This window comes from Pinus tabuliformis, chromosome 5_1, assembly GCF_031772625.1.
Source record: "Pinus tabuliformis cultivar Carrire ecotype Pingquan chromosome 5_1, CPIR1, whole genome shotgun sequence".
NCBI lineage: Eukaryota > Viridiplantae > Streptophyta > Pinopsida > Pinales > Pinaceae > Pinus > Pinus tabuliformis.
This window is the reverse complement of record NC_142305.1, coordinates 151,698,714-151,709,302: the sequence shown is the minus strand read 5'-3', so window position 1 is coordinate 151,709,302 and position 10,589 is coordinate 151,698,714.

Here is a 10,589-nt window from a genome sequence, read left to right as displayed (position 1 = left end):
TCAGCTTGCATCTGATAATCACCACCCTAATTCGACTTTACTGCAGAATGCCCCTTGGTTTGTTCCAAGTGTTCAAGTAGACTCTACCCCGCCACGGGTGAATTATGTGGCATTGAACCCTCAATGTTCAATCGCTTCTAAGAAGGATCCTTTGACCTATTATTCTCCTTCTTGGGACTTGGTCCCAGCAGTTGACCGAGAGATTCTTCCTATAGGGACATGGGACCCCTTAATTCCCTCTTTTGATCCTTGTAGTTCTCATGATTTCTTAGAACTTGTTTTGCCTTCACAGGAGGAATTCTTTGAAGCCATGAATTTTGACTACCAAAGGAGTCCTTGGCCTGAGCCCTGTAAGGTGTTTGTTCAGCAGAACTATTATGCGTAAGCCACAAGGTTGCATGGTTACCTATACCATATTGTATATATAAGGTACGCATTTTCAAGTTTTGTATTCTATAACACAAATATTTTATATGAAGTTTATATGTGGGATGCATTAACTTCTCGTCTAGTGTTCCTATTTATGTTTACAGACCTTGGAAGATTTCTCCTTTGGAAGTTTATGGTTGGTCCGTTCTGACAAGTATTGGTTCTCGAAACTGGCATATAGGTTAGGTTTTTCCGCCTGCATTGGGCACTTATCAGTTTCCTTTCCCATTTTTAGGATCGACCCCACCAAGTTATGGTGTGGAACCTTCTCATTGCTTAGAAGTATCATGACTTGTGTGGTAGAGCCTACCTTATCATGGGTGCCCTAGTTAGTACCTTTTTGTCACTTGGCACTCATGCTGATTTTTTGTCCCTAGGCTCGGGAGTCCTTTGTAGTCCCGCCATGACTTATGCAATCAAGACTCATTCCTCTTTGCTTCTTCGCTTCGTTCTAGCCTTATACCCTAGAGGCTCCTTTGTGTTGAGTTGTACTACTGCATTGCATGTTGACCACTTGCATCTTTTGGCCTAGAGCCGGATTCACTTGGACTCGTGTTTAAGCCAACTTTTGACCATGACGACTGCAAAATCAACCTTGCATACCTTTGACTTCTGCAGCTTAACACACCTTGACCCGTGGAAGGAACACACCTTTGAGTGTCACTGACCAGTTTTCACCTCCATGCATTGAGCATAGGAATGTTCCATTCCCAGGAACTAGATCATCTATTTCACCGACACTCATTCCTTCCACTGTACCATAGCATTCTTTTATTCTTTTTCCAGCTTAACAGAAAAAGACAAAAAAATTAAATATTCCAAAAAAGAGCGGGAACGGCACAGTATTTCCATTTATTGTTGGCAGCTAGAGTCAGTCTTGTCGCCCTTGAACAAAGCACTCAAAACAAAGTCTCCACCGCATGGGTGGGATTTAGTTTGACTTAGGTACGCCATAACCTTGTTATTGAGTCAATTCTCCCCCGATTGGCCTCTTCCAATCATATGAAGGGTTCGTTCGTGCCTCCTGCATGGCGAACTTATACAGAGTCATCATATGCTGCCACATAGTCACATTGAGTCGTGCTTTTGTTCAAGGGAAGTTAGCCTGAGTCGGCCTCTCTGCGGTGTCTCTTGACTCATTTTTCAGTCGGCCATCCCTGGTTGTCAGTGTCATGTCTATCATCACATCAGTTATATTGGTCCTTTACTCGTGCCGGGTTGAGAAGGTCCCCATTGACTTCTTGCTGGCGGGTCTTGTCCTTATCGATGACGACACCTTGCTCTGAGGATAGACCTAGAGCTGCACCCTGGCCCTATTTTCAGTATTGATAGGTCACCTTGTGCTCAGCATCAATCAGTATCATGGGTCTTTGACTGAGTGGTTTCCCTTGTGTTCGACATCAGCTTACATTATCACACATTGGGATTCGTGCAGTACCTTGGTTTCCATTTGACCCTATTGGTGGATACCTCGCCTCTGTGTCAGCTTTCATTATTGGTTGGTTCAGAGGGTTTATGTCGTGTGCTAGCCACATCTTGTGTATGCCGGAAATGTACTTCAGTTGGGTTACTACATCTTTTTCGTCTGATTCCTTCCACATTATTGGCCTACGGGTTACACTCATGCTAGATTGATGAAGGATGCCTTAATGCCTTCCTTCTAGCGGATCTTTCCCTATCGACTCCGACTCATTGCTCTGAGGCAAAGATCTAGAGTCCATTTGGCAGTACCTTGGGGTTTGCAGTCATTAGTGGCAGATCCTTCGCTATCGACAGTGGGAAATCATCATTGTCTCCTGATCGTTAGATTCTTACAGGTGTTCGACTCCAGCTCATCTATTCACACTTGTTAGATTGTACTGGGTACCTTAACACTCATTATCATTATCGGTGAGTAGTCTCGCGTTTGTTAACGGTATACATCAATGACTGGTAATCAAACGATTTCTTACATGGTCGACTTCAGATCATTTATTCCCATGGTGTAGAAATGTACCACGGCAGTCGGTGAAGACCTCAGGTTGTATCAACATTCGTTGGTTCACTTGACAGTTGCTCCTGTTGCTATTAGTTGATATCACTCCACCTTATATGTTGCAGTCAGTCATGGCGACATTCTATATGCTGGCACCTAAGTTTGCAGTGTAGTACCATCCTATTCCATCATGTTCAGTTGGTACCTTTTGGGATCAGTCTTTGATATCAGTGATCCGTTGCGTCTTTCAGCATCATTGACAGTCTTATATGTGATATTCAGACATGTACTTGTTTATTATGGTCAGATGATCCATTATGTATCTTTCAGTCATTTATACTTGCATACTTAGTGGATCCGCTTGTACTTGATACACGGACATGCTTTACTTTTTCTGAGCATGGGTATGCCTGCCTCAGACAATGTTTCTTTTTGACCTCCTTTGGTGGCTTGGCAGGTTGAATTCTGGTGAAGTCCTCCTTGGTTTTTGACAGACTTCCTTTCCATGTACTCACATAATATATTTCGGCCATCATGTACCCCTTCTGACCTCATATATTAGGGGGCATCTGCTATAGCTCCCAATCTCACTCCTATGGTTTGTGATGCTGTACTCATGGCCTAGGGCAACCCCTCCTTCCAGACCTAGTCCTAAAATTTAAAAAACAGTGTTTTATCCCTTATACACGACATTGCCCTGAGTTAAACGCGTGTATACGCGGGTCTGTGTATATCCAACCTGCGTATATGTATTAAAACACTTAAAAAAATATAAAATTCCTCATTTTCGGGCAGAGATCGCGGGTTTTACCTACTGATCACCTGTTAGTGCCCGTGGCCCAACTGTTCCCAACCAACTCCCAACTAAAAAACTACTTTGGGAGAGGTATAAAAAGACCTCAAAGGGAAGGCCTAAAGGAGGAGAGAAGAGAGAGAAAGGTTATTATGCTGAGATTTTTCCCCTGACCAGGTCTGAAGTCCCTTGTGCCTTCTGCACTTCCCCCATTTGTCCAAGAAACCTTTGTTTCCTTGTGTGTTGATGTTCATCCACCATTTATGACATCATGGAGAGAGTCATGGAAGGAGTTTGTTAAAGGCTTGAGGCTGGAACGGATCCAGAAGGAAGCTTTGCTTGGAGCCTGCTGAAGGTGATTCAGGTGAAAATATTCCTTTTTTATGTACTTTATTTGTCTATAATAAAAGAAACACATGTCTTGGTTCCCGAAATGAGTCTTCTTTATGTTAATGATATTCATGTTTAGAATTCATATGTAAATGGTTATTTGGATTTCATAACTAACTACCTTTATTTATAACATGAAGATGGTTTCTTTATAAGTTTTTGTCCATATACTGCTGCGTTCTTTGAATTGGTTATTTTGCAGGACAAAAGAGAAGAAGGGAACTCCAAGAAGGTTTGGACCCTAAAGGCCTTCTCAAACGTAGGACCTAAGGTACGTACCCTTTACAATAGAATTTGCTTATAATAGCATAATGGTTGTGTGAATGTGTGCTTCTTTGAATAGACAACTTTCAGTCTGCTAGGGTTTCAACCCAAAAAGCCCTAGGAGAATGCAGGAGCAAAATTAAAACGCCAAAGCAAGAGGATTATACATCATCACAATTCCAGGTATTAAAGAAGACAGAATTAGAGACAGAAAGGTGTGACATAACTCAGTCAATTGACAGAACAGACACAGGGGAAACTGAAAGTGTAGACCTTCAATATTTCGTCTTGCATATGTTGATATAATAGAGATAAGTCACGTTGATCCGGATTTAAGCAGGAACGCAATAGATTACAGAGATAACCATAAATACAGAGATGCGATAACCATAAAAACAGAGATGCAGCGGAAATAATACTTCATTTCATTAATGGAGAATACTGAAGTATGCTTACAAATAGAAATAACCCAGTTAGGGGGATGGTAGCTTATCTCTAGGAAGAGATGTGTCGGCTACATGCCTCTGAACTATTTCGAACTGTCTTTAAAATGAGGCTCGAAGGCCTATTTATTATTGAGAAACAATGGAAAACCCTTAACATTCCAAAACCTAACCCTAGAAGATGAAACGCCAAACTATGGGCCCCGTTTGGGTAAATTGGTACATCAACTTCCCGGGGTCGTAACTTTGGCATACGATCTCTGTTTGACGCGCATGATAGCCCATTGGAAAGATCTCTCCGAGGACTACGACGAAAAAGATGATTTTTTACCTAAAAAATCGTGGAGGTAGATTTCCCAAAAAAACGTCGTTTAGGGCCTCAAAACGGCTCCGGAAGTTTAGGACCCGAAAAACTGCTAAAAATAGTAAACTGCGCTATAATTAAGGAAACTGAAAAATTGAAAGAGACAGTTGTGGGGGTCCAAATGGGATAGGTGGGTGGCCACCAAAATCCACCTGGATCATTCCTCCCCCCTTAGGAAGCAATGGTCCCCATTGCGTTGAGTTCCTCCTTGAGATGAGGAAGCTTCTGCTGAGCTGGGTCTCCAGTGAGCTGTTCTGCAATCTCTGATGTGTCCAGAAATGGTGGGAATCATGGTCAGCGATGGTCCACATTGAACAATCGGTGCAAGCGAAGGAATGGAGGAATGTTGTGCTTCAAAGCATTGTTGCCCACAGCCTTGTTACTGGTGTAAGGACCATGTCAAAGTGGTCTGAGTTTCTGATGGGTTCTGGTAAGGTGTTCTCTCTACAGATGTAACCAAACTTTTTCGCCCACCTGAAACTTGTGTGGTACCCCTCTGGGTAAGGAGAAGTTGTTCCTGTGTTCTGTCATGACTGTATCCCTATGTTGCTGTTGCTGCGTGGAGGAACCCTTTGCGGGGGTCATGGATGTAGCAACGATCTTCCCCTTACTTTGGGAGCGAACCAGACAGAAAATAAATTTCCTAGTCTGTGAGATGAGCTTGCTGCCTTTCTTAGCAGTGATCAAAGAGGTGGTGGTAGGTGGAGCTACCTCTGGTATCCTGTATAATGAATTATCCAAAGAAATAATGACAGCGCGAGGCCTTGACTCATACACAGCATGTCGCCTCCACAAGTATGGCTGGCCTAATAGTACATCACAAACATCCAGAGGTGTAACATCACACAATACCTCATATGTGAAGGGCTTGATGCTGTAGGGAAGGCAACACTGCTAGTGAACTTTGAGATCTCGTCCTTCGTGAAGCCACCTGATACTGTATGGTTGTGGGTGTGGCGTAGTTGGTAGGCCCAACCGCTTCACGACCTCTACTGAAACAAGGTTCTTTTGGCTGCCACTATCGACAATGAATTGCAGCGGCGAACCCTTCACCCACATCTGTGAGTGGAAAAGACGTTCCCCCTCCTCTAGCTCTTCGGGCTCATTCTTCTGGATCTTGGCAGTGGCAACAGTGACACTAGGATCCGCATCAATGATTTTCTTCACTTTGCCATCCCCCTTGTCGGGTTCCGGCTCAGAGTCAGAACATGCATCTAATTCGGAAGCCTTCAACTCGGCCACCAGCGACTGCTTGGTTCGACACTCACTTGTGTTATGAGTGGGACTCGTGTGGAACTCAAACCACTTTCCTGTGTCCTTCTTCGGCTTCGTGGTTTTGTTCTTTTCTTGCAGCTTATAAGGGTTGTCTTGGGTCACCCCGCCTTGGCTTTGTGCTTTGGGCTTCGGATTTGTAGATCCAAAGTCTCGCTTCTTCTGTTTGAACTTTTGCTCGATTTTGACAGCGTATCGGTATGCTGTGCCGAGTGAGGAGATGTTCAAGAACTCCATCTCTTCCTGGATGTATCTGTGTAGGCAGCCGCGGTATTTGAGTACCAGATGCAGCTCAGAATCTTTGATACCCAACTGTGTGCGAAGGGTATGAAAAATATTTGTGAACTCTGGTACAGCTTGGTCTCATCCCTGCCGCAGTGTGGTCCATTTGATGTATTTGTCCTCATAGCTTTTGACAGGGTAGTACTGCTCCTTGATGGCATCCCGGAAGTCATTCCAAGTGGGGGCGGCTGAAAACAGTGAGCCTGTACTTTCATCCTTCTACTCACAGTATGTTTCCCACCAATCCTTGACGTGGGGGGCTGCTTTGAGAAGAGCGAAAACAATCTTTTTCCGACTTGAAAATTCATGAACAGAAAAATACCCATCTAGCAGATTTAACCATTTATCTATGGCATCTGCGTCTATTTGACCCTTGAAGATGGGGATTTCAAAATTAACTTGTACCTTAAATGGTGTGGTGTTTCTAGAGTAGCTGTTGGAAGCCGATGTGTCGCCTCTGGGTAGGTGCTGAAGGATCTGCGCAAAGCTATCCATCATCGCGTTCCTTTGCCGCTCGAGGGCTTCTTCGAGCAAGATTCTGATAGGATCTCCTGCCCCCTCATCTTTCTTCTCATCCGCCATGGGAGGTCGTCGAGATTTGCGAGGCTGGTCTTGCAAAGGTTCGACCAATTCAATCCCTAACTCCTTATATCCCGACCTCGTTGGGGACATGCAAAGAAAAACAGAGAAAAAGCAGACCCCTCTGATATCACTGATCCAGATTTAAGCAGGAACGCAATAGATTACAAAGATAACCATAAATACAGAGATGCGATAACCATAAAAATAGAGATGCAGTGGAAATAATACTTCATTTCATTAATGGAGAATATTGAAGTATGCTTACAAATAGAAATAACCCAGCTAGGGCGATGGTAGCTTATCTCTGAGAAGAGATGTGTCGGCTGCATGCCTCTGAACTATTTCAAACTGTCTTTACAATGAGGCTCGAAGGCCTATTTATTATTGAGAAACAATGGAAAACCCTTAACATTCCAAAACCTAACCCTAGAAGATGAAACGCCAAACTATGGGCCCCGTTTGGGTAAATTGGTACATCAACTTCCCGGGGTCGTAACTTTGGCATACAATCTCCGTTTGACGCGTATGATAGCCCGTTGGAAAGATCTCTCCAAGGACTACGATGAAAAAATGATTTTTTGCATAAAAAATCACGGAGGTATATTGCCCTAAAAAACGTCGTTTAGGGCCTCAAAACGGCTCCGGAAGTTTAGGACCCGAAAAACTGCTAAAAATAGTAAACTGCGCTATAATTAAGGAAACTGAAAAACTGAAAGAGACAGTTGTGGGGGTCCAAATGGGATAGGTGGGTGGCCACCAACATCCACCTAGATCACACGTATATACGCGATCTAGATGCTGCAGAGTCACGTATATGAAGAAAAAGGCAGCAGAACAGACTCAGGAAATGGTTCGGACATGGTATATGATGGTTGGCACAGGCTGAGGGGGAGCATATACTTCAAATAATGCATTGTTTGCATTATGGTTAGAAGTCTTTGGTGATGATGCTTCTATGGCTAAATGATACATCTTGTTGTTTGATCAAAAGAATGTTATTGCAGGTTACAGAATTGGATGTTGATGCTTATGGTGTAGATCATATTTAGTGTATGATAGTGAATAATGACTATCATGGTCTTGAATGGATTGTTGGTCTTTGTTATAAAGAACTTGCATGTGCTCAGGGGGAGCATGGACGGATTGGTACATCTTGGCATATACAAAGGGGGAGCCCAATCAAATATTTCAGCAGGTACTCAAGGGGAGTATGGACAACAGAGGGAGAGAACTTCTTGGTCTGCCCTTTGCCCTTGATGTCAAAGGGGGAGAGTGACTTGGTGTGGTGGTTGCCATCAAGTCCAAAGGGGGAGATTGTTGGTATTATGATACAATTGTTGTCCTTGATGGCAGCTCACTCAGAGGTATGATACAGGTGATGGCAACTCAATCAAAGGACGGATCTTAGTACAGTAGGTCAAGAGAGAGATATACGTAGGTTAACCTTGATGAAAGTGCGTATACACACAAGTTATAAGAACAAAAGGTGCGTATCGTACACACATAGGTTCATAGAAGGAAAGGCGCGTACATGTTGGAAAACTAAGTTTTGGCCCGCGGTATTTGACCCATGGTATTTTGGTATTGGTCTATGGTATTTGGTACGAAGTGTTGACCCCAGGTATTGGGTCCAAGGTATTGTTTCTACATGGTTTTGGACCATGGTATTGAGAGAAGCCTAAACCTATATAAGGAGAAGATCATTAGGCCAAGGGTGGATGAGCAAGTAATGAATGTCTGATGAAGTGTGAAGATCTAGTATGTTGGTTATGGGTTTGTGATGCTTGGCTCGATCTGAATCAAGTTGGAAATGGCAGCGAAGGTATAAGTAATTATCTTTAGATCTGTACGCGAGTTCTCTCTGGTGAAAGCACGTGTACACGCGGTCTTGAAACAATCAAGTAGCGTATACATTATGAGGTTTGATGTTTCAGGTTGCTACTGGCTCTAGTGGTTGTTGCAGAGTTTTGGGCTTTGGTCTGTGTTCAGGTAACTGTATTTTGATGACAGGGTTTCAGTGATTCAGTATTGGGTGATTCAGAGATTGATGATGCAGATATACTTGATGTTTGATTTATATACATGGATCCAGTATGAAAATTTATGAAACGAGGTCCCTAGAAGAAAAGAGAAGGTTGTAGTCTTCTGTAGGTCAGCACCTACGTACTAGTACCTCAGCTAGTACAAGAGCTAAGGGGGTTGTAGCTCCCATCCAGGAGAGTCTAGAGAATGAGAGAAGGTTGTAGCCTTCTACAGGTAGAAGCCCGTGTACTGGTATAAGATTGCACCAATACTTAATCATTGTAATTAAAGAAGTTTCTAATTGAAAGAAGATAGAGATGAATTGTAGCAGGTGGTTTTCATCCACATTGGGTTTCCACCTTATATCATGGTGTTCATATGTGATATTTATGTGTGATGATCTGTTCTATTTTACTGCACCTATTTACTGTTAATATGGTTAATAATGTTCTGATGCAATCATTGAATATCAATTAACTGAATCATAAGTTTACTGGATGTACGAGAGTTGCATTTATCACAGTTGCGTATATACGCGGATATCCTTAACGGAAGTAGCGTATATAAATCTGAGTATGAAAATGAAAAGTGTCTGATTTGCTAATACTGATTCATCCTTGCCGCCCACCCCCCCTCCCCCCCTCAATATTATTTCCAACATAAAGTTCATAAACAACCAGCCAAAATTGAACCAGAAACATGCCAAGTGGGTAGAGTTTTTATAGAGTTTTAATTTTGTGATAAAACACACAAGTGGTAAGTTGAACAAAGTTGTTGATGCTTTGAGCAAGGTAAATTTCATTGTACAAGGATTAAGAGTTGGTTTTGTATGATTTGAAGAAATGGTTGATATGTCTAAAGATGATGCAAAATTCAAAGATATTTATGAAGTTGTACAAAATCCAATAGTTCATAATAGAAGTCAGTGGTTATATTAGTTCATAAAAGTAACAAATTGTGCATTCCCAAATGTTCTATGAGGGAAAACATAATCAAGGAGAAACACTATAGAGGATTATTTGGTCACTTTGGACAAGACAAAACCTTTACTCAGGTAAATTCTTTTTACTATTGGCCAAAGATGCAAATTGATGTTAAGAAATTTGTTGAGAAGTGCAGAATCTGTCAGCATGCTAAAGGGAGAAGCCAGAATATAGGATTGTACCAACCATTGTCAATACCAGACCGACCATGGGTTGCAATTAGTATGGACTTTGTTTTGGGGTTACCTAGAACTCAAAGAGGGAATGTTTCCATTTATGTTGTGGTAGATAGATTTTAAAAAATGGCACATTTCATTGCATGTAAAAGACTAGTGATGCAACACATATTGCTAATCTATTTTTTTCATGGGTTGTAAGGTTACATGGATTTCCTGTAAGTATTGTGTCTGATAGGGATACAAAGTTGGGCATTTCTGGAGAACACTTTGGAAGAAACTAGGTACCAAAATTAGTTTCAGTTCAATGTATCATCCTCAAACAAATGGACAGATTGAAGTGGTAAAGATAAGTTTGGGAAACAATTGAGAAGTTTAGTGTATAACAATCCTAAGAAGTGGGATTTAGCACTTGCTCAAGATGAGTTTGCTTAGAATGACACTCCAAACCAAAGTACTGGGATGATTCCATTTCAAATTGTTTTTGGAATGAATCCAAGAGGTGTGTATGAACTCAGAAATTTGGGTAAGTAGGAGACAAGAAGTGCAAAAGCTGAAGAGTTTGTAGAGAAGATGCAGAGACTACAAGAAGATGTCAAAGACAGATTGTAGGA